Genomic DNA, 25,062 nt, shown 5'->3' with positions numbered 1-25,062 from the left:
CGGGCGGCAGACACCCTATCCGTTTTTAAGAGTGCGCTTAAGACCTTCCTTTTTGATAAAGCTTATAGTTAGGGCTGATTAGATTCAGCCCCTAGTTTTGCTGATAGAGGCTTAGTTTGTCGGGGGACATCTTACGTCTTCCTTCTCTCTGTCTGTACCTGTGTACTCTCATGTTCCGATAAACCCAGCTTCCCCAAATGTCTTTCTTTTTGGTGTCTATATACGCCGGGATCCGGAGTCATGGATGGTCCTGTGTCCTGGATCGCGAGCCCTGGATCTTGAGTCGTGGCTGTGGTCCTGGATCATCGGTCCTGGATGGATATCCTCGTGGATTCATCTTCCTATTATACACACATGCATTTCCAAACATCTGGACTACTTATGTTGCAAATGTATTATCTTTTCAATTTACACACGGCATCTATTGCACGTCTGTCCGTCCTGGGAGAGGGATCCCTCCTCTGTTGCTCTCCCTGAGGTTTCTCCCATGTTCCCTTTAAACTGTGGGTTTTCTCCGGAAGTTTTTCCTTGTACGATGTGAGGGTCTGAGGACAGAGGGTCTAAGGACAGAGGGTCTAAGGACAGAGGGTGTCGTATTGTCATACTGATATTCTGTACACACTGTGAAGACCACTGAGACAAATGTAACATTTGTGATATTGGGCTATATAAATAAACATTGATTGATTGATTGATAAACTCTTAAAATTGCTTGGAATCGCTTGACATATTATTTAAGTTTTACCAAAGCAACAGTTTTGACAGTGCAGGTGCTGCTTCAAACACTTCTCTGAGCAGGCTTTCCTACACGATCTGGCGGAGGTTGAATGGCACTTCATAGCGTTAATTCCATCTGTCGATGTTGCCGTCCAATTTTGTATTGATCACTTTTTATCGATTATTAATAGACATGCCCCCTTAGAAAATTCAGAGTTAAGAATAGGAACACTCCATGGTTTACTAGAGAACTATCTGATCTCATTCATGATCGAAATAAGCAATGGTCCTTAGCTAGAAAGTCTAACACTAGTGATGACTGGCTTCTTTTTCGTGTCCTCAGAAATAAATGTTCAGCCCTTATTAAAAAAGCTAAAGCTGATTACTATCTGAGCTTAACCACTGATTGTTTCAATGACCATTCCAAGTTCTGGAAAACAATTAAATCACTTCAGAACAAGAAGGTTTCTAGTTTCCCACAAAAACTCAAGGTCAGTGATTATTTTATTTCAGACTCAGATGGTATGTCTAATACTTTCAATGCTCACTTCAAAAAAGGCTGGTCATATGTTTGATGAGTGACTCTCTAAATCAGTGGTTCTCAAAGTGGGGGGCGCAGAGGCATGCCTTGGGGGGCGCGAGAGACCAGGAGGAAAAATGGTTATAACATTTTATTTTTTTTAATAGATTAAAAAAAAAAATCATAATTTCACAAATTATTGATTCGAAAATAATATGATGCAGTACAGTACTATTACGTCTGGGTATCTGTGTTTCATTAAAGCTCGACTGTGTGTGTGTGTGTGTGTGTGTGTGTGTGTGTGTGTGTGTGTGTGTGTGTGTGTGTGTGTGTGTGTGTGTGTGTGTGTGTGTGTGTGTGTGGGGAACGAGCCATTTTGTGTGCGCGAACGAGAGAGAGAGCGCACCGGTACCGGAGATCGTTGTTGTTAGCTTCTGGTGCTAGCGAGCTACGCTAACGGATATAAGGAGTTTTTTCAACAACAAAGTGGAGGAGAGTGTTATCGGTGTTATCTCAGTGGGTCTCAAACGTTTTGGTCACCATTAATGTAAACAATTATTTCCGAGGCACACATTTATATGATCATTATAGTTATAAAAAAATAAGAGAATACATGAAAAACAGTCTTTTTCCTGTCTTTTTGACAGTAAAACAAGAATAAAGTTTAAAAGGGTGATTTGTAAAATATCCATAAAGAAAAGGTCAATCTGTTTACAGGTCTGTTTCATCTGGGTGTTGAGAGATGTATCCATAGATCTCTTCATTTTGCTCTCAAAGTGCACCAGATTGATGCTTTTAACTTCAATATTTAAAAGTCTTCCCGGGGGAGCATGCCCCCGGACCCCCCTATGTGAGGTCCACACACCACCTGTAAAAATAGCACTTTACCCCTGCTTACACCTATATGCAGTGAGCTGATTATCGAGCCTTCATTGTAACAGTCACACTGTGTATTTGCGTGGGGAGTGTTGCAGTAGAACATTCCTCTGTAGCGCCCGGTGCATTAATAGGAAACCCTAAATGTTTGAGCACCCTCTATGAAACGTCAAGCTACTCCACAGCACCCCCAAAATAAATCCCTGGCGCCGCCACTGAGCCTGACTATTTGTGTTGGGGGTAGGGTTGCCAACTTCCAGAAATGGAGAAACGGGACACATACATGTGTCCCCCGCGCGCACGAAGATTTTCGGGTTTCTGGCGGATTTAGTTACTTTTTGTTGTTACTTTATTTCGGGTTACGTTATTCAATTATTTTGGGGGAGCCAGCCCCCTAGGGTTCGAGGGGTCAAACCCCCCAAAACCCTCAAAATGCATAGAAAATTATGCATACCTATAACACAATACAAACACAATGATCTTACACCTGCATTAGGCTTCAGCTTGTTCAAATCGGATAGGTGGGCACTAGGAACACCTGGGCACCTCGATGTACAATTGGCTATTTTGTCCAAAATGTTAAAAAATAAATATTTGAAAAATGGTATTAAGTAATGCAAAGTATACATGATGTGAACATGCACGGTACATCATTATTAGACTTAATGTTATCCTTCAACCAACCATTTCCCCAGCATTTTCCCATCAATCAGCTGACTGACACACACACACACACACACACACACACACACACACACACACACACACACACACACACACACACACACACACACACGACCCGAGACAGATCTCCACTCACAGGCTTTACCCTACTGTGTATTTCTTCCACTGTTTGTTGTAAGACACAAGTCTTTTCTTTTTAGAAGGGCCAGGGCCCAGAACTACATCCTCTCTCTCTTCTCCTCTTTCATTATCACCTCCTCCACCGGCAGTGCTCATTTCCCCACACGACTGAACAGGCTGACATGCCACACAAACAATGATGCCGCGCCCACCTGAGAAAATCTCACACACACACACACACGTGCGAGCATTGTGCCTGCCCTGTCAACTGAGCGGTCATACAGCACACAAACACACAGGCACGCAGCCAGGCACACTGCATTGCGTGCAAACAGAACAATATTTTTTATTTTTCCCTTTACACGGGAGTCCGGGACAAACAAAGTCCCGTACAGGACACGCCCCTTTTGGCTCAAATACGGGATGTCCCGGCTAATACGGGACGGTTGGCAACCCTAGTTGGGGGGGGCCCGACTTTTTTTTTTCTCCAAAGGGGGTCCTGACAGAAAATGTTTGAGAACCACTGCTCTAAATGGTCGTACTCACAGCCCTAGTCAAGAGATGAACTACGCTGTTTTTGATTTTGCTTATTTCTCGGTCTCTGATGTCTAACAGGGTTTGCACTCAATTGATCCTAAAAAGTCTGCCGGGCCTGATGGCCTCGACCCATTCTTTTTAAAAATTGCAGCTCAGATTATAGCACAACCAGTAACTGATATTTGTAATCTCTCCCTGTCCACTCACACACTGCCAGCTGTGTGGAAGCAAGCTCTGGTATCGCCCCTCTTGAAAGCTGGTGATCCCACAGAGTTCTACTCAGCTAAAACTTTTTTTAAATTCACACAACATTCTTAACCCTATGCAAACTGGATTCAGATCAAAGCACAGTACTGTGACTGCCAGTCTGAAAGTCTTAGACGATATTAGGCTGCTTTGGATAACAAACATTTTTGTGTTGCATTGTTTATTGACCTAGCCAAAGCATTTGCCACTGTAGATCACCACATTCTGTTTAATGTTATGTTGGTGTCTCGTTTAGGTCATTATGCCATTTGCTGGTTTCAGAGTTATCTAACCGACCGTACGCAATGCGTCAGGTTGGGTAGTACTGTCTCTGACCTTGTCACCTTGGAGAAGGGAGTTCCACAGGGCTCTATTTTGGGGCCCTTGCTCTTTTTATTATATGTAAACAATATTTGTAATCAGAAGCAATTTTCTACCTATCATATGTATGCTGATGACACTATTGTATACTCATGTGCTCCTTCTCTGGATATGGCCATTTCCAATTTAAAATCTGATTTTATCACGCTGCAGCATGCACTTCTTGATTCCAAATTGCTTTGGAAAAAGCTTGCCGGCGGGCGTGTCAAGGGAGATCTGCAGGTCTCCCTTGAAAAAGAGATCATTGATCTCAATGGGATTTTACCTGGATAAATAAAGGTTTTGAATTGAATTGAATTGTCTGAAGCTCGACCAACAACCAATCACATGAATCTCCCGCCCCTGACACACAAGCAGCGGTTTGATTGGCTAGAGCTTGTACTGGCATATGATTTGATTGGCTGACGCTTCCACCGAAAGCTTCAGAAGCTTCAAAAGTTGAACATTGCTCAACTTTTGCAGCCTGAAACGCCAGGAAAGCTCCGCTCTGCTTCCCACAATGCAGTTCGGCGAAAAGTGACGTCACCCCATTCAAATTGAATGGGCAGAAGCTTCCAACGCCGCTGTGTGGACGGGCTGTAAGAAAACCAAAGCAATGCTTTTAGCTCCCAAGTCAGTGTCCTCTTGCCTCTCCATTGACACCCTTGATGGCGTCTCTGTTGAGTTTTTCGATACCTACAAATATCTGGGCTTTTGGTTGGACAGTAATCTGAACTTTAAACATCACATCGAAGTTCTAACAAATAAATTGAAATTCACTCTTGGCTTCCTTTACAGACTTAAATGTTGTTTTTCAATTTTATCCCATAAAAGGTTGGTCTCTGGCTTATTCCTGTCCCAGCTGGACTACGGTGATACCATTTATAGATTTGCCTGTCCCACTGTTTTGGCCAAACTTGACCCACTCTACCATGCTGCACTGCGTTATATATCAAATGCACCCTATAGGACTCATCATTGCAAACTGTATACTGGATGGTCCTCACTTACTATGCGTAGGATAAAGCATTGGTTTTTATTAATGTATAAAGCCATTTTAGGAAAGCTTCCACTCTACATCTGTGCCAGATTTGCCCCAGTTTGTGACTCTTACAACCTCAGATCCAGTGCCTGGATACTGTTCCAGGCTGGGAAAAGGAGTCTTTTTATTATGGTCCTTGGTCTTGGAATGACCTTCAATCAAGCCTAAAACTGAGGGCATTTGTCTCAATAGCCTGTTTTAAATTGAAGTTGTCTGAAGTCCTTACCACCAGCTCCTCTTGCAGAAATAAGTAGTGCACCTTTCTTACTGTCTAAGGCTGCGGCCACACGAGGACGAAAACGGCTAAACGCATAGGATTAACGCAAACGCAATCGCAAACAAGCTTCCGTCCACACGCAATAGTTATCCGGATAGTGTCTGTCCACACGAGACCGCTCCGTTTAGCTCCAACCGCTGGAGAAGCTGCAGTACATATGCCGAGCCTGTACGTGGCGCTGTAACTTCCTCCACAAAAGCAGCGAAGAAGCATGGTTGTCATGGTTGCCCTTCTGTTTATTCTCCGCGGTGGGGGCCGAGGGAACCGGGCAGAGTTTTTCGCCAGTCAACGTGTATTAAAGTTTAAATCTTCCGGACAAAATTATAAAAGTGCCGGTCAAAGGTCTTCTTTGTTATTTATTGAGCTTTAAAACAAATGAATAACGACTCTATATAATATAATAATAAAATACACGGAGCCTCTCTTTTTCCTCCCTCTCTTCGGACAGCGTCAGTGTCTGTCTCATGCAGCAGCTGATCCAGTAACGAGTGACCCGGTCGACAGTAAAAATAAACATATTTATAACTAGTTTAGGGAGTTTGAGAGGTAATTAAAATAGCTAAGGGTGATGATCTGACTTGAAGTGTGTGTTTTGCTGCAGCGGGAGGAGCTGCAGGTGAGCAGAGCTGCGTGTCTCCGTCCTGTCAGATTAGACTTCACTCGCGTTTAGGTCCATATCGAGAGAAAGATAAATAATCTGAATTCAGTGTGCAGTTTACTTTGACGCGGGGGTGAGCAGCAGAGGTGGGGAGAGGCGGGGCTATTGCCTCATCATTATTGCTGTAGATGTTGCACAAACAACTGTAGCATGGTCAATAGCGTCCGGAGCACGATGGCAACTCTGCGATCCGCCATTGTTGTTGTTGTTGTTGGTGGCGAAACACTTCAGCAATGGCGCGGGGTAAGCGGAGGTGAGCAGAAGAGGTGGGGAGAGGCGGGGCTATTGCGCAATCACTATCAGTGATCTGAAAATGTTCGGATAGGGCGTACACACGGAGCCGTTTGACCCCCCAGAGAGTTGCGTATGCCGTTCTATCCACCTTGGGACCCGTTATCGTTTCCTCAGTCGTTTAGTGCCGTATTCGGTCGTCCTCGTGTGGCCGAACGGTCTATATGACACTAAACAGTAACGCAAACGACCGTTTTTGTCCTCGTGTGGTTGCAGCCTAAATGTGCACAATGTAGTGACTGCTTTTTCATCTTTTGTTTTCTTAGTTATGTTCTCTCTGTATTTTATATGTTTGTGTTATGTGTAACGTTGCTGCCTTCTTGGCCAAGTCAGCATTGACAATGAGATTTTATCTCAATGCTTTTATCTGGTTAAATAAAGGTTAAATAAAATAAAATAAAAATCCACGTAAACTCACATGGATTAAACCACATTAAATAGAATTGATTAATGAAATGATTTAATCATTAAATGATTAAATGTACCTTATTCGATGCAGAATATGATTATATCCGTGACAGTGGGAATACAAAACGATATGCTACAGTATAGTAATAAAATATAAATCCCACTTGTTGTACCTGGCAGAGCAAGAAACACTCCAGCCTTTTATTTAAACTTGTTTAAAACATTTCTAAATACATATGTGTGTCCTGGGCCATACATGTAATTATGCTGTCAGTTTTCAGATAATGCCACGGCGTCACAATTCTTCTGTATTCTACAATATAGTTATTTTCACCTCCCGTATTGCTTTCAACCCACCAGCTTTTATGGAGAAAATAAGTTATATAATTATTAATCAGAGACATGTTTCTCACTATTTTATGCATAGAAACAACAGGCTACTGTGTGTGTGAGGAATCAGCTGTTTATTTCATGAGTTCCATTGTGGCAGCATCCATCACTGCTCAACCTTTGGTCTTTGTTTAGGTCTTGGTTCACACAGTATGTGTTGACACCTCAGCTTGTCACTTAGAGGGGGGTGGGGGCTGGTGAACGGTATGGTCAATGTTTTTTTGTTGAAAAATGTTTGCAGTCGCGAAAGGTTTACGTCAATCAGACAAAAAATCTGTCTATGTGTCGAGGGGGAACTATTCACCCCTCTTCCTTTACAGCCATGGTCCGGTCTGACAGCGATCAGCTGTCTGCAGTAGAGAGGAAGAGACAGATCACTGAATAAATATGCAAACCCGAAACTACAGTTAAACTTTACTGCTGGAGAAGAGAGATCACAGGGGGGTGGGAGATCACAGGGGGAGCTGTGGCTGATGGGCCATTAGGTGTGTAAACAAAGAGAGTCACACACAGCTGATCAGCTGATCACCTGAGAGGTGCCATTTAATTCAGACTATTTAAAAAAACAACAATGTGTGGTTGTTATAGCAGTAATATTAAACAGTAATAATACAGTAAACTATTACCACTGTACATATTCTTGTTTGCCCGTGGGGAGATGATGAGACTCCGTTACAAATAAACCTTTTTTTAGTGAATTACTGAGTTTAGGCACGTTAATAAAGTTTTAATGTAGTTGACTACGACTAACATAAGATACATTCAATGATCGTGAGGATGATGATTAAAAATCGTTTGTTTGAGCCGGGCTGCATTTCCTGATGAAAATCTGAGAGGAGAGTACCCTCCTACAGCTTGTTGTGGAACAAACGGTCCCTGCTGGCATCTCTCTCTCTCTCTCTCTCTCTCTCTCTCTCTCTCTCTCTCTCTCTCTCTCTCTCTCTCTCTCTCTCTCTCTCTCTCTCTCTCTCGCTCTCTCTCTCTCTCTCTCTCTCTCTCTCTCTCTCTCTCTCTCTCGGTCTCTCTCGGTCTCTCTCTCTCTCACACTAAATACGCTATTGCCACACACACACACACACACACACACACACACACACACACACACCGCACACACACAGAGCCGAGCTTCAATGACACAAGCACACGTTTATGTCCATGCAACTCTCTGGTTGGTCTGGTGTCTTGCCTCTGTTGCATTCACTGAACACGGGAAATTACATTCCTGTGGTCCTCTATTGTGTCATGATGAGGTTCAGGTAAAGCGTAATTATATTATTGAGGGAGAATTGTCTAATTTACCATGCCATAGACCAGGAGTTCCCAAAGTGGGGGTCAAGAGATGATAACAAAAACTAAAAAAAATTATCAATTTTTGTAATCAATCTTTTGAAAAATTATTGTTAATAATTACGTGTCCATAGACATTTTTCAGGGGCGGATTTGCCATCTGTATAATTTCCCCGCAGCGAGGCTCCCCCCGTTGATAATCCATTAGCGCAGTGTTTCTCAAACCTTTTCATACCAAGGACCACTTAACCAATAAAAAAACACTCACGGACCACCTAACTCCACAAATATTCAAAAACAATTGGCCTGCTTACCACTCCAACAATACATAACAGCCTAATAATGACAGCTTAAAGAGCCTGTGACACAGGTTTCACCCATCATCCAAACCCATCAATTTTAGTAAATATTGTCCCCTTGAAACCGTTACTGGACTGATTTGCGATATTTGTACTTTGATAACCATTAATCTTCCCTTCAATGTTGACCATATTCTGGATCTTCTTAGGGATTCTTTAAATCCCGCCAAATGATGTGTGACGTAATTGCGGGCCAAGAGCTCCAGCTGCACCGTTCCGGATACCAGCATCTGCATGCAAACGCACGATGGCGCACACAGCAGCAAGCGATGACAGCGATGACAGTTTAATTTTGAACGTGTCTGAGAGCTCATATGTGGCTGAAGGATCGGTTTATGTTTTATCTGTTAGAAGTTTAGGAATTAGGTGCGTCAATATGGGCGATCATACGGTCATGTAGCCAGTGGTGGACTGGGACTAAAAATCAGCCCGGGACTCTCGACCGGCCCACTTCGGTACCGCTAGTAAATTGTCAACGGGGGGAGTGGGGGATGTGCTAGTGACTTATCCGACCGGCCCACTTCGGTACCGGCCCATCGGGATTGGTCCCGATGGCCAGTCCGCCACTGCACCCAGCCCAGCCCACGTAAACTGTCAACGGGGGGAGCCTCGCTGCGGGGAAACGGTGGACCTCGTGTCCCGATCGGAGTGGGAATAATAATAATCATAATCCGTGCATTTTAACCATTAATTTCCCCAACATTGTGGTAAAAAAACCACACGTTTAATCCATGTTGGTGTACTACAACTACAAAAAGCATCGGTTTGTTTTCTCATCAGGAAATGCAGACCGGCTCAAACAAACGATTTTTAATCATCATCCTCACGATCATTTCATGTATCATATGTTCGCCGAATTGACATGAAAGCGCTAATAAATGTAGTTTAATCCACTTGAGTTTACAACTACAAAAATAATCGATTTGTTTTTATATCACATCCGATGGGAGGAAATTCAGCAGCTCTCACTGCCGATTTTAATCCTAATGTAATCATCATCTTCACCACGATCATTTATGTTTATGTCGCCGAATTGACATGAAATCACTGACAAATGTGAATATACTGTAGTCAACTTCATTCAAACGTTATTAACGTGCCTAAACTCAGTAATTCACAATTTCTACGCATGACAACACACTTTGTCCGTGTTTGGCTCTCTCGCCGCACAGTGAAGCGTTCCTGCATTGACGTCATTTCCGGCTTCCCCCAAAACTTCAAAATGAGTCGAAGGATTTCCCCGCGATGTTCGAAATGATTGATATTTATCTGAACGGTATCGCACCTTCTTTTTTAAGGTGACGATTCGAGATGACTAGTAGCCCAATATTTCATTGCACAACAGTTGTTGGGAGGCTGTCACAGGCTCTTTAAACTTCTCTGTATCGCCTCGTTCACACAATAAATCAACAATACAAATACAGATTATATAAGCATTTAGTTCAAATGCGATTTAAAATGCTCACTCTTATGAAATGTACACTACATTTATTACGGAGTTTATGTCTGAGCCAACAGACTCACAGATCGTTGGCTACTGAGAAATGCAAAATACACCGCATAGTACGACACAAACCTCCGCTGTGGATTTTCAAAACAAAATACAGTAAAACTATGGTCGCATGCCCAAGTTTAACTCTCTGAGGTCTAAGCAATTTTTTCACATGTTAAGCCCGTCTGGGCTGTTTTTTTTGTAAAAATGCTATTAAAACATGAACCTTGGTGACCATTGGGCTGGCCTGCATGGTCTGCCTAAAAAACTAAAATAAAAAACGTTTATGCAGCCCCAACAACAGCCTCTGATCATCAACAGACTTTATACACTACTTCATTGGATGCATATATCAGATAATAATCTCTATCTCACTCCTAAAACATCTAAATCTACTTTCAGCATGGATAAATGTTCATAAAATACATCCATTGTTTGTTGTATATGCTTCTTGAAATCCTAAAAAACACATCGTTTTTCTAGAACAGATTACAAATTGCCGGAAAATGGTACAAACAAGTGGCAACATGTGTGATGAAGGTGTTGCGCTGGGCTATATCATGCAATCGAAAATGAAACGTAAGCTCGCTCCATTGCGGAGAGAGTGCGGAAAGTCTGATTTAAGGGTTGTTTATATTTCACATCATTAATCAGAATCTGCAAAGTAACTCAAATAAATGCAGTGGAGTCAAAATACCAGGTTAACCTCTGAATTGTCGTGGAGTAGAATTACAAAGTAACGATGAGCTGTCATGTGGGTATATATTAATGCTGCGCATTATGGACACAAGCGATTTTCACCCATGTATTAATGATATGTTTTACATTTGATAACACCAATGTGTTTAATACTGGCAACTTCTAATTGTGGGAAAAACGAAAACGTTCAGTAGAGACGTCCCATAGAACATTTTGCGAAACACAATAGCCAGCATGTGTAGTTCTGGGGGGGCGTTCGATTCCAGTTTCGGATAGTCTGGCGTGGTTTCGTTCCATTTCAAACAGCTGTTTGACGCTCGGTCGTAACCTTGGCGCACTGCCACTCCAACATCCAATCCCAGACCTTGAAGATTAATCACGGGGACGATAGCTAAACGATGAGCACACAAGAATTCTGAGTGACCGGAAACTCTGGCGGTCATCCGGGATTCACAGAACCGTAGTTACAGCCGTAACTATCGTTCTATTTCATCCCTACTGACCACCAGAGGTGGTACTTTTAGCACTGGATGACTAAACCAACCATGTCATGAAGAATCCGAACACTTGCTTACCTAGCTGGAAGCAGCGGAGCTCGGCAACAGGATCACGCCCAAAGGATGGGGAGTGGCGACATTGACCCGGTAGAACCTGGAGAATGTGCCAGACGATGCCCATGACGCCGTAGCGCAGATGATCTCCAGGGACACCCCTCTCAGGGCAGCCCAAGACGTTGAGATGCTCCTTGTAGAGTGACATCTCACCCCTGATGACGGGGGGCGGCCACTGGTCCCATAGGCATGTGAGATTGTATCCACAACCCAGTGAGACAGCCGCTGCTTGGAGAGAGCACAGCCCCTTCTTGTGCCGCCATGGCAAATGAAGAGCTGCTCTGACTGTCGTATATGGGGCGTAGCACCAATATACGCCTCTAGGGCACGCACAGGGCACAGCAACTCAGGCGTGCCGTTCTCCTGTGGGACGTTAAAGTGCGCCAGCTGGATAGGCCGATTGGAGTGGGCTAGTGGAAGCACCTTGGGCAGGAACGCCACGTTTGGCCAGAGGGCAACACCTGAGTCATCGGAGTTCAACCTCAGGCATGTATCGCTCACGGAGAAGTCATGTAGCTCTCCAACTCGTTTCCCTGAGGTCATGGAAAGCAGAAATGCTGCCTTTAAGGACAGCCACTTAAGCTCCACCTTGGCCAGGGGCTCGAAGGGAGGAGATGATAGGGCATCCGGCAGCAGGGGCAGGTCTCAAGCTGTAGCCCTCGGGGTGCTAGGGGGATGCTGCCTAAAGCCCCTCTCAGGAAGAGGGACACCGACCTGTGGCACCCCGCCGTGGCACCGTCGACCCGAATATGTCGGGCAGAAATAGCAGCCACATAAATTCAGAGTGGAGTGAGCACGGCCACTGTCTAGAAGGGACTGCTGTCTGGTCAACAGCGTACATGCTGCCCCAAGGAACACGCACATTCTTGCCCCCCAGTAGGGGTAGAAAGTGCGTGAGTGCAAGCTGCACAGCCCAAAGCTCTAGCACGTTAGCATGGCGTGCACCCTTCTGGGCAGACCACTGACCCTGAACGGTCCTGCCCTGCCGTACTGCACCCCACCCTGAGAGACCTGCACCTATGGTGACGGTCTCCTGGCGGGATGGGATGGCGCCCATGGGCACGCCCATCAGGAGATAGGGCCTGCCCCTCCAGTGTGACCGAGAGTGGAGGCAACGCTGCGCCTGACTTCCCTGCGCCTGTGCCACTTGGCATCCAAGTGAAGGCTGTTCAGCCACATCTGCATGGGGCGCAATGCCAGCGGGCCCAAAGGCCGAGGCAGCCTGCCCAAGGGCCGAAGGAACTCAATATAAGGCACCATGTGGCCCGGCCCACGTGGAAGTAGGCATCCCTCAAGTCCACGGCTGTGCATGTGCTGTGGTCAGCATATAGAGTGGCAGCACCTTCAGGAATCTGTTGATTCCTCTGAGGTCCAAGATCAGGCGAAATCCGGATAGGGCCTCTGCCGGATCGCTGACGACTGTCATTTTGGCCCGGCCGAAGGCTAGGGGCCGGAACTGCGTTTCGTATCCCTGGGTTAAGGTGGAAACCACCCAAGGGTCAGAAGTACAGACTGCCCAGTAACTGAGCTGCTGCTGGGAAAGCAGCCGACGACCGTCCTCGAGAGTCTCAGGGCCTAACCCCCTAGCCTCCGGAGTCCCCTGGGGGGCGCCGTTAAGGCTCTGAGGCATGAGGCCGCCTAGAAGGCCGGCAGCACGAAAGCCCCTGGGAGGTGGATGAGTGGGGCGCTGGGACCTGCGCAGACCACCACTGTAAGCTGGTGGCTGAGAGCGGCTGCTAGAGGGGCCCCTGGGCCTGCTGGGAGCGGGCACAGGCCTATAAAGACCCGAGAGCTGCTGCCTGGTCTGCCTAGATTAGGCAGCACGCTCCAGTGCCTACAGGGCAGCTGCCCCAAACAGCTCCCCTGGCTCGACTGGCTCACTACGGAGGACATGTCTCAGACAGTGGTGACTGAGTAGGCCAAACCTGGCGACGAGTCTGCACCAATAAGGACATAACTCATCCCCATTCCCTAGACATTAGGGCAAAGGCTTACAGTGATGCATCACTGAGGCCCAGCAAAGAAGGCTCAGCCGGAGCCTGGTGCAGAGAGGTAGAGAAAGCCAGTATCAGATGGGAGAGGGAGTTCCCGTGCCGCTGTGTCGTAGGCCCTGCAGAGCAGCTCGTTTGTGACCCTGCACTGAGGCCGAGGGCACCTGGCATCAGGAGCCCGAATCGGGGAGGCGATGGCAGGCTCAATGGATGGCAAGCGACCCAGCCCCACCCTCGCCGGATCCTGCCTGGCAGCAGAGTGGGAGAGGGCCCTGGTGTCTCTCCAGCCTGCATGGAGCTCCCTCAGGTACTCCTCTGAAGGAGGAACAGTGGGAGTGAAAAAGGGCAGGGTTATGCCTGAAAAAGGCGCTAGCCTGAGCCGAGTCGGCCAAGCGGAACCTGAAGCTGCAAGCGTACCAGGGCCGCACAAATAATGGCCGCCATGAAGGCGTCCTCCGTGCCCTGCAGAAATCTCTGTGCAGAGGAGTGAGAAGCCTCCTCGGGGGTGAGCGGGGCCCCGCCCCCCCCTTCATAGAAGAGGTTTGTCCTGTGCCGCTAGCGACATGGCATCCTCAAGTAGAGGTGTGGCAACCGAAGGAGGGCCAGGCGGCAAGCTAGTAGCCCCCGCACCGGCCCCTGGCTGAAGGGCCAACAGGAGCGACTTAGTCTGCTCCATGACGGCAGCTAGCCCTCTACCTGGGGGGTGAACCCATAGCCATCCCTCCATCAAGTCGCCGGGAACGGTCAGACTGAGCTGGAGGAAGTTGTGACGAGGAGAGGTGCCACCTCTGCGACTCTAGCCACTCTGAGCGCCCGAGGCATGAATCTACAGCTCATGCAGGCGCTTTGCGTGAGACCCTCCCTCAAATGCTCGAGGCCAAGGCAAAGGGGGGCAGCGGTCATGGCCGTCCTCGGGCTCAAGAGAAGCCATACAGGCGCTACATGAATGAGCCAGTCTGTAGGTAGCCAGATGCAGCGTAGCCGGGAGTGGGCGCGAGAACACAGCCTTCTCCAGCTACCTGCTGAACGGAAAGAGTAGAGCAATGCTCCTACTCGCCGAAAACAAAGAGGGATGTAACCACACCCACGTTACCGGCAGAGGGAGCGGGAGCGAGAGCACTGCCTTCACCTAGCTGGATTAAATAAAGACGTTTAACAGGACAGCTTAGCTGGGCGGCTGCTGCTAGAATCAAGCAACTCGTCTACCAGGAGCGGGGGCGAGAACACTGCCTTCACTGGTTGAGTTCATAACGAATGCCAGGTGCAGCGTACCCGGGAGCGGGTGCGAGAACACAGCCTTCACCGGCTACCTGCTGAACGGAAAGATTAGAGCAATGCTCCTACTCGCCGAACACAGAGAGGGATGTAACTACACCCACGTTACCGGCAGAGGGAGCGGGAGCGAGAGCACTGCCTTCACCTAGCTGGATTAAATAAAGAAGCTTAACAGGGCAGCTTAGCCAGGCGGCTGCTGCTAAGAATCAAGCAGCACGTCTACCAGGAGCGGGGGCGAAAAATACTGCCTTCACTGGGTGAGTTAAACAACGAAGCTCAACAGAACACGCCAGATGTTAGCCAAGCGGCCGCTGCTAACAATCAGAGCAATACGTTACAGGGAGCGGGAGCGAGAGCACTGCCTTCACCAGCTGAGTTTAAATAAAGAAGCTTTGATAAAACATGCAAGATGTTAGCCAAGCGGCTGTTGCTAACAATCAAAACCGTAGTTACAGTAGTAACTATGGCCAGTATTTACACGGCTTAGACCCGTAGTTACAGTAGTAACTATGGCCAGTACTTACACGGCTTAGAACCGTAGTTACAGTAGTAACTATGGACAGTGCTTACATGGCCTAGGACCGTAGTTACAGTAGTAACTATCGCCAGTACTTACCTTACTCTCTGCATCTAAACAAAAAATGGGCAAAATATGGCACACTGGGCTTTCCATACTAACTTAAATGAGGGACGCAGCTAAAGCTGGGACTCAAATGCTAATGATAGCTCGGGCACAACGCCACAAGCAGAACTTTCAAAAGAGCATAATAAGGGCAACTTTATGGGAGAGGAAGCAGGAACACTGTCGTCACCAGAAAGTCTAAGCCAAACAATAAATAAGACAACAATCAGGACAACTTGGCTGGGAGAGGGTGCAGGGACACAGCCATCACCAGCAACAAGTTGACACAAACCTGTCCGTCGAGGCTCTGCACAGCCGGCCACAGCTCCTGGAGGACACGTTAACAACCCGTAGCTCCGACTGTCAGTCGCGAAGCTGCACGCGGCCAGCTGCTTGCAGAGAAATCCATCAGATCAAACGTTCAAACCTTAACGCTGTAGGCTACAAGAATGTAGCCGCGGTACTCTCGCGAAGCGAGAAGATGAAAAGGAACCGATCCACTAGTGACGCCGGCCTATGTAGCCGTAGTGACGTGGGTCACAGGTGACTTTGTTGTTATTAGGTACTCGAACTGCGCATGCGTGCGATGGACATATCCAGTGCTAGAAGCACCGCCTCTGGCGGTCACTAGGGACAAAATAGAACTAAACTTACATGAAACTTCCATTGGGTTGCTTTAAAGTCAAGCTTCAGCTTAAGATTCACCCTGTAATAGATGTAAAACATGTGATGGAGCATTACTAGCCTGACTCAGATGCTTTGTTTCACCAAACCATCTAAAGCTCCATTGGAAGCCATTTGGAAAGGGCAGGCACTTTCAAAAGCACTTAGACAGATTGATCCAATCACCTGCCATCACCTTCTATCATGGGCCACTTCTGATTGATTAACAATGGCTGGTACATGTGGAGCACAGCACTTCTGATTGGTGTGGATGACTGACACACAAGAAAATCGCAGGCTTTGCGATTGCATAATCGCATCATTTCAAATCGCGGTTTCGATTTAAAATCGATGAATCGTTCAGCCCTACCATGTACCACTGGGCAACTGTTATAGTATAGAAATGAACAATATGATGTGTACATGTCTCTTTATGCATTTAAGACAACAACACATAAATGAGCCACATTGTTTCGTGACAATTCCAATTATGCATTATTGTCACTAAAAAGTCACCCAGATGATCCTTATGTTTAAGTAATAGTTGCTTAAATGTACAATGACCAGCCATTTCAGGAAATCACAGAGCCTTTTTATTATGAAACTCAATAATTGTGATATATTCAAGAGGATACGGTGGCACCATGTAAGGTTGGTGGATGGAATGTTGTTTATTTTTCAGGTATTTCAAATCAAAGTATTGGTCATATGTTGGGACTTCAACCAGGCCTGGTGCTCTGTCTGTTAACTGGCCCTAGCATAGCATAGCATTAGCCTATAGCCAGAGCACATGACTTTAAAAACTGTTAAACTTCCACTCTTGTCAACCTGTAGCCTAGTGATTTAATGTAATCTTACTGATTGCTTTATGACTGTATGTATTACTGTATGTTAATAGTCAGGGTACTCAATGGGCACATTGTTAAGTTGATGTTAGCAATGTTTGTACAGACACAAGGGCTTGCATGTAAAACTAACCCCCTCGTATCTAACATAAGATGGAATTCTGATTTAATGGAGACTGATTCTGAAATGTTTTAAGTTAGGTCTCAATATGATTTGTTAGTCACACATTCAGAATCAAATTTGAAATGGAGCCTAAGCTAAGGTGACCAGATTTTCAAAATTAAAACCGGGGACATTTTGAGTTTTGCGGTCAAAATCTCAATTAACATATCCAATTTTCTTCACTGTTAAAGAAAAAAGGGAGACAATTCTGGTTCAATGTAATTCGAACATTTTAACTGGTGGATACAAACAGAAGTTGTTGTTGCGAATTTGGTCAGAGTCAACTGGAGCTGATCTAATTATTGTTTCTGAGACTTGGCTTTCAAAGAAAATATTGGATAAAGATGTCGGATAAATATTTATCGTTCGGACCGCCCCAGGAAAGGTGGTGGCGTGGCGATTTACCTAAAACATAATCTTGCTGCACAGGTCATCTTCTTCAAATCTGCTGTTAAACAGTTTTAAATCTTAGCACTAAAGATTGATTTATCGGGTGGTCAGTTTTTAACTGTTGTTGGTCGCTATAGGCCCCCCTACTGCTACAAACGACACATTATCCTCGCTAATGCAGCTTTTATCTCAACTACAGTTTAAGGAAATCATCCTGGTAGGTGATTTTAACTGGGACTAGCTTTCACCATCCATCTGATGATTTTAAAGCTCATTCTATGTCTCTAAATTGTACACAATTAATTGAAAGTCCTACTCGTCTTAACACCAGGTGTCTAAATAAATCATCTCTTATCGATCTTTTAATTACTAATCAACCCCATAAATATACTGCATTCGGGGTCTTTGCTAATGACCTACGTGATCATTGTCTAGTTGGTGCTATTAGGGATACCAAAATCCCCCGTACCAAACCCTGTGTTGTTCTGAAAAGAAATGTTAAGCACTTCATAGAGCAAGCCTTTCTTCATGTCTTAGTTCATTTTAAACGGGATCGTATTTTAATTATTGGTGATGTTGACCATGCTTGGAAGTATTTTTATGATAGTTTTAGTTATTTTTTAGATAAACATGCTCCGTTTCGCCGGTTCAGGGTGAAGGGCCGTGATAAGCCCAGGTTCACTTCTGATCTGGCTGCCCTCTTACGCAAGAGGAATCTCCTTTGGGCAGAATACAGGTTCTGAGGCTGACTGGCTTCTTTTTCGTCAACTGCGTAATCGCTGTACTGCTTCCATTAAAAAAGCCAAAAGCGATTTTTACTTATCCCCAGTGGTGACTGGTCATTAGGTGGGGCCTAGTGTCAGAAGAAAGTATTACAAATATGCAAAAAATAAATAAAAAAATATATTAAATATATTTTAAGATCTTGTTTAATCATCTGATTCGTCTGTACATTGCTGTTTTAGTCTGTGTTCTTCTAATTAGTGTCTACAGTGTGTGCCTATTGAGCTGTTTAAAGCCATGTGGGACAAAACCCGATCCTGCCCCTCCCTCTTACTGCAGGTCTCCCTTGAAAAAGAGATCTATGATCTCAATGGGACCAATCTGGTTAAATAAAGGTTTGAAATGAAATGACATGAAGTCAATGGTGACTGTAAAAACTACACTGCTCAGACTATTTTCCTATTTAATGTGTGTGACAAAAAAATAATGACCATAGGGGCACTGGGCTGCCATCCCCACCACACGTCATCTCACATCATTCAGAGCTGATTGGCTGTAAGTATGTGTGCCGCGAAAAGTGTGGTGTGTGAAGAGGAGACGAGAGAGCTGCAGTGAGGCGTCCTAAAATTATTCGAATCATAAATCTATTGATTAAATTAGATTTATCATAGACTTTTGAAACTACAAGAAGATAAGGAGGACTTTTATAAAAAAGTAATAGAGATTTTTGTCCAGAGGGATAGGCAAATGGACTTCATCTTCATGTCAAGGTAAGACCGCAATGTTATTGAAAATGGGATCTTACTAAGAGAGAACAATTCAATATTTAATTGATAAAATTACATTTTTTGGGTATCCTTCTGTTGAACTGTCTGTTTAAAATTAATTGAAGCATCAGACAAAAAAAGCTTTTGAAAATAATATTATATTTTGATTTAGGTCAAAATATAATATTTGTAAACCTGAAGAGTCAGTGCCAGTGCCTCGCCAGCCATGAACCTCACTGCAGAAGCTTATAGACACCTAAGTTTTTTGTGCCCCACCACTTTTGTACATATAAAAACGCCACTGCTTATCCCAGACCACAGACAGTTTAAACGATCATAGGAGATTTTGGCATACCATAAAATCCCTCTCTGCCAGCTCTCGCTCCTTAGAGCTGCCTCCTAACATTGTTGTTGACTCCACCCCTGTGTCAAATAAGACAGAGATGCATAATTGTTTTAATAAACATTGTATTGCCTCCAGTTCCTTGTTTGACACATTATCTTTTGGTAAATCTTCTCCCTCCATCACCACTAGTCATGCCTCCAGAAGCCACACTTTCTCCTTCAACCCCTTCAATGTTGGGGAGGTTTGTAAGGCTCTAAAGTGCCTAGACCCCAAAAGATCAGCAGGCCTGGACGATCTCCCCCCTTATTTCCTACGGCTAGCTGCAGATATTATAGCCAAACCACTGTGTCATGTTTTTAATCTTTCTATAACAAGCAATGTCATTCCAGATGTTTGGAAAACTGCAAATGTTCTCCCCTTATTGAAAGGTGGTGATCCCATGGCAGAGATGGGGACTCGAGTCTGCGACTCGGACTCGAGTCGCACTTAAGTCGCACACACAGAGACTTCAGACTCGACTTGGACTCGTGTGTTGGGACTCGTGAACAATCATTGTGTTTTCTATTTTTGGCGTATTAAAGGTGGGGTAGGTAAATTTGAGAGAAACCGGCTCGAGATCGCTAGAATTTGAAAATACACAACCGGAGATAATCTGCTAGAGGCTGCTACTTCCTTATAGAGCCCGCCTCCTCCAACACACACGAACGCACACATGACCAATGAGGGCACGAGATAAGTTTGTGCCCAGATGGAAGGCTGACAGGCAGGTAGGCCATCCAGTTATTTTAGCCGGGCTCATTACGCAGACGTGCGCGCCTCTGTTACTACCTCGTAGTAACACAATGGCGACCGGCGGCACACCTGCGGCTGTACCGCTTGTAATTAGGTTCAACTACAAAAACTTCGAACAAAACGCCGGCGGCACCAACAAAAGGAGCGCACACTGCAAAGTCTGCAATATCAAAATCAAGGATGCTGGCGCAACAACGTCGAATTTCATCAGGCACTTGAAAACTCACCCGGAGAGGTCAGTCACATTAACGCATATGGACGGTTAGCAAATATGTTTAGCTCAGCATCAGCTGTGTAATGTTACCTTAGCTTGCTACTAGCTTTGTAACTGAATATTTGAAAAGATTAGTGAATTGCTTGTCACACTTGTTTGAGTTGAGTGGCGTTGACATCCAACTCTTGACATGACATAAAAAAGGTCGGTAACGTTAATCATTACCCGCTGCCACCATCTACTGGCTAATGTTAAACGTAGAAAAATACATAGTTACATACCAGGGTTTCCGCTAGGATTTTTTCTCGCTGGTCAAATGTCCGGGCAGAATTCATTTTACCGGACTAATTTGAAACTTACCGGTCATATTTCAATAATAATAATAATAGTTGTGTAGCAGAGTTTCCGTTAGCATGTAATTACCGGACTATGAGCAGATATGCTTCAGTTTAAAACTCAGTTCACGGGGCTCATTTTTATATTGCTTCAGTTTATAATCGTAACAGATCGAAAAATTCAGATTCATTTTTCAATAAATGATTCCACAAACAACAAACAACATAATTATTACATTCAAACAAACTACTTGTAGTAGATAACGTACATTATTCAGAAGTTTACATCAACTTTGAATAATAACATGGGAGAAACGGATCCTCTCTTTTCCCTTCTCTCTCTCTCCTGACAGCACGTCAGTTTATCATGCAGCTCCTGCAGCCCGCTAAACAGAGGGCGGGGCTTCAGGTGATTATGCAGAGCTGCGTGTCTCGGTCAGACTCAGCAGCCGATCTGATCTCTCTCTCGCGTCCGGTTACACTTCACTCACGTTTATGTCCATATCGATCAGATCCAGCTCTCCTGATCGGCCTTTATAGAGAGCACCGATCAAACTATTAAGAGTGAATATCGGCCGATAATGACCGGCGGCCGATCGATCGGAGCCTCCCTAATTATTACCAGACATTTTGACCGTCAGGTTTTGAATTTACCGGTTTTTTATAAATTTTACCAGCTAAAAACCGGTAATTACCGGCTAACGGAAACCCTGTTACATACATAAATACATCTGTGGGTTTATAGGCAGGTTACAGGTTTATTGTTGACCACGTAACGTTAATGTTACAGGTTTATAGGTTACCATTACACTGGGTTTGAGTGAGAGGATAGAGGAATATGTTTATTAATAGTAGACTTAAAAGATGTCATTAGAGATCCAGTGTAATTAAACAATACGGTTGCAGAGGTCACATTTTTAAATGTTTGTCCACTGGCCAAATGGCATGTTGACATTTTACCAGCCACTCAAGAGATTGCCATTGTTATTTTTGGCTGGTGCGTGCAACATACAGTACTACCAGCCACTTGTATGATTTACCAGCATTTGGCTGGTAAATGGTGTTAATTGTGTGTCCAGCAGATGAAGCCTACTATAGCAGCAGACAATAGAAGGCTTATTACAACCAGAAGAGACATGAGACTTTTATTTTTTTAGAGACTTGAGACTTGACTTGGACTCGTGACCAAAGACTTGAGACTTGATCAAGTCTCACCCCACAAAGACTTGAGACTTGACTTGGACTCGTGACCAAAGACTTGAGACTTGACTTGGACTTGCAAAAAAAGACTTGTGAACATCTCTGTCCCATGGTGATGAATAATTACAGACCAATTTCCAAGCTCTCTATTTTAGCTAAAGTACTTGAAAGGCTGGTGAATGATCAAATCGAAGAATATTTAAGCTTGAACAACATTCTATCTCCTCACCAGTCAGGCTTTAGGAAGCAGCACGGTACAGTAACGGCTGCTTTGAAAGTAGTGAATGACATTGTTGAAGGCTTGGATGCAAAGAGCTACTTTGCTGCCCTTTTCATAGACTTATCCAAGGCATTTGATACTGTGGACCACGGCATTCTATGCCAGAAGTTATCCCATATAGGCCTGTCTGACCGAGCTGTTGGTTGGTTTGCAAACTATCTTTCAAATCGCAAGCAATGTGTAAAATTCAGCGGTCTCTCCTCAAGCTTTCTTATGGCGCATTTCCACTGCAACGGGGTAGCCCCGTTTAAGCGTCCCTAAGCGTCCTCGCTCAGGCCTCGGGCTGCCTCGCTGGCCGGCCGAGGCCGTGGCGCATTTCCATTACAGTTTAGGACCTGGGGTAGCAACGCAGTGTAGGCGGGGCGATCAGCTTTTTGGTCGGAGCGACGCTGGGTAAAACTGCAGTGGCGTCATCTTCAATGCGACACAACTCACAAAACACACACAACAATGGAGGATGTGGAAGCAATCGTTTACTTGTTTCTTGGTGTGTGGCTTGTTATCACAGCAAGAAGGAAAGTGATCACAGCAAGCATTGTATTGTATTCATTGTATTGAACATAAATAAATCCTTTTTTTTTTCATATACATGTGTTTGTCAAATGTTTTAAACAAATATTATCTGAATGAGATGTAGGAACGTCGTCACCTCCTCGGTCGACCACGGTGTGCTTTTCTTCGACGTTGCCATTTTTGTAGCTCCTCCGTTTACAAAATGCTGCAAGTTTGCTTCTTGATATATATGTGACGCGAGGGATGATCTCGCGCGCGATCTTGTGACGATTCTCTCTGACCAATCAGCAGTCGAGTGTTGACGTCACAGCCCTGGCCTGGTCTGATAGAACCACGATTTTATGGGGCCGGAAAAAGAGAGAAAAAGTACCCGCTAGCCGGTACTAGGCTATATGGAAATGCCACCAAAAACTGGCCTGGCCGCTTGAGGACGGTCCAGGACGCTTAAACGGGGCTACCCGCTGCAGTGGAAATGCGCCATTAATGTGCCCAGAGGTGTTCCTCAAGGTTCGGTCTTGGGACCGACCCTTTTTACTATTTATATAAATGATGTGGGTCAAAGTATTGATGCCTCTGTACATCTATATGCAGATGATACTGTTGTGTACTGTTGTGCTAGCACTGTTGCCCTTGCATTTGCACGTCTGCAGTCTGCTTTTGACACTTTTCAGTCACATCTGTTCCACCTTAGGTTAGTGTTAAATTCAGATAAGACAAAAGTCATGTTGTTTTCCAATAAGAAAAAGTTACCAACTGTTCTTCCCTGCATCATGTCTGCACAGCATAACCCCATTGAAGCTGTTAACACCTACAGATACTTAGGCCTCACTATAGATGAAAATCTCTGCTTCAAACCACATATTGACAATCTCTTAAGGAAATAGAAATTAAAACTGGGATTCTTTTTTAGAAATAAGGCCTGCTTCTCCACAAGTGCGAGGAAACGGCTTGTAGCTGCTACATTTTTGCCGCTTTTGGACTACGGGGATGTTGTGTCCATGAACGCCTCAGCTCACTCCCTTCATCTGCTGGACGCTGTCTACCATGGGGCTCTGAGGTTCATAACCAACTGTAAACCCCTCACACACCACTGCACGCTGTACTCTTTAGACAACTGGACATCATTATCAATGCGCAGATCACTGCACTGGTACAAACTCATCTATACCGCTATGCTTGGACTGCTGCCCCTCTACATATCCACTTACATATCACACAAACAGTACAGCTTGAGACTACTAAATGTCAGGTCTCTGGCAGGAAAAACATTTTTAATCAATGATTTTATCACTGAGCACAATCTTGATTTTATATTTTTAACGGAAACTTGGATTGCACAAAATAACAGTGCAGCTGTTCTTATCAAATCAACCCCTCCCAACTTTAGTTTTATGAGTCAGGAAAGAATGCATAAGAAAGGGGGTGGAGTTGCTATTCTGTTCAATGATTCCCTTCAATGCAGGAAGACATCGTATGGGAACTTTGCTTCTTTTGAATATGTGGCCCTTCAGCTGAAATGCTCCTCTCGAGCTCTGTTCCTATATCTATAGACCACCCAAATACTGTGCAAGCTTTTTTGATGACTTTACTGAACTGCTGTCTATAGTGTGTATTGACTTTGACCGTCTAGTCATTGTTGGTGATTTTAACATCCATGTTGACAACCCCCAGGACAGAGGGGCTAAAGAACTGTTTTGTGTTCTTGATAGCTATGGACTGACTCAGCATGTGACGGAGCCCACGCACAATAAGGGGCACACTCTGGACTTAATTATCTCAAAGGGTCTGAATATCTCTAAGGTTGTGGTGACTGATGTTGCACTCTCTTACCATTCCTGTGTTTTCTTTGAGAGCTCTATTTCTGTTCACAAAAGTGTTCAAAAAGAGGTAACCACAAAGCGATATTTAACTGAAAATACTAGGGAAATGTTTACTCAGAATTTTTCTTCCACACTTGCCCCTGCTAACACCTCAGTAAATGAGTTAGTAGATCATTTTAATTAAAAAATTAAAAATGTTATAGATGCCATTGCTCCAATTAAGGTAAAGGAAGTGACTGGGAAGAAAATATCTCCATGGAGAAAGGCCATGACCGTGAGAGCAGAAAAAAGAGTGTTGAAAAGCAGAACGCAGGTGGCGAAAAATAAATCTCCAGGTTCACTTTGAAATCTATAAAGAGAGACTTGGCCTTTATAATTTGGAATTGAAAAACGCACGACAGTATTTCTTCTCTGACATCATTACCAAAAACAAAAACAACGCACGTGCCTTGTTTGCTACCGTCGACAGACTAACTAACCCCCCAGTGTCAGTAGCCTCTGAATTTCTATCCACCAGGGCGTGCAATGATTTTGCCTCCTTCACTGACA

The 25,062-nt window shown here is 44.8% G+C and overlaps 1 protein-coding gene across 2 annotated transcripts in view; it reads right to left on the bottom strand.

The window, feature by feature from the left end:
- The window catches only part of LOC117451071 (junction plakoglobin-like), a 339,882-nt gene that overhangs the window by 37,932 nt on the left and 276,888 nt on the right, over nucleotides 1-25,062 (bottom strand). The window lies entirely within an intron of this gene.

This window comes from Pseudochaenichthys georgianus, chromosome 8 (genome assembly GCF_902827115.2).
Source record: "Pseudochaenichthys georgianus chromosome 8, fPseGeo1.2, whole genome shotgun sequence".
Classification (NCBI taxonomy): Eukaryota; Metazoa; Chordata; class Actinopteri; order Perciformes; family Channichthyidae; genus Pseudochaenichthys; species Pseudochaenichthys georgianus.
This window is presented reverse-complemented; position numbering and strand designations above follow the sequence as displayed.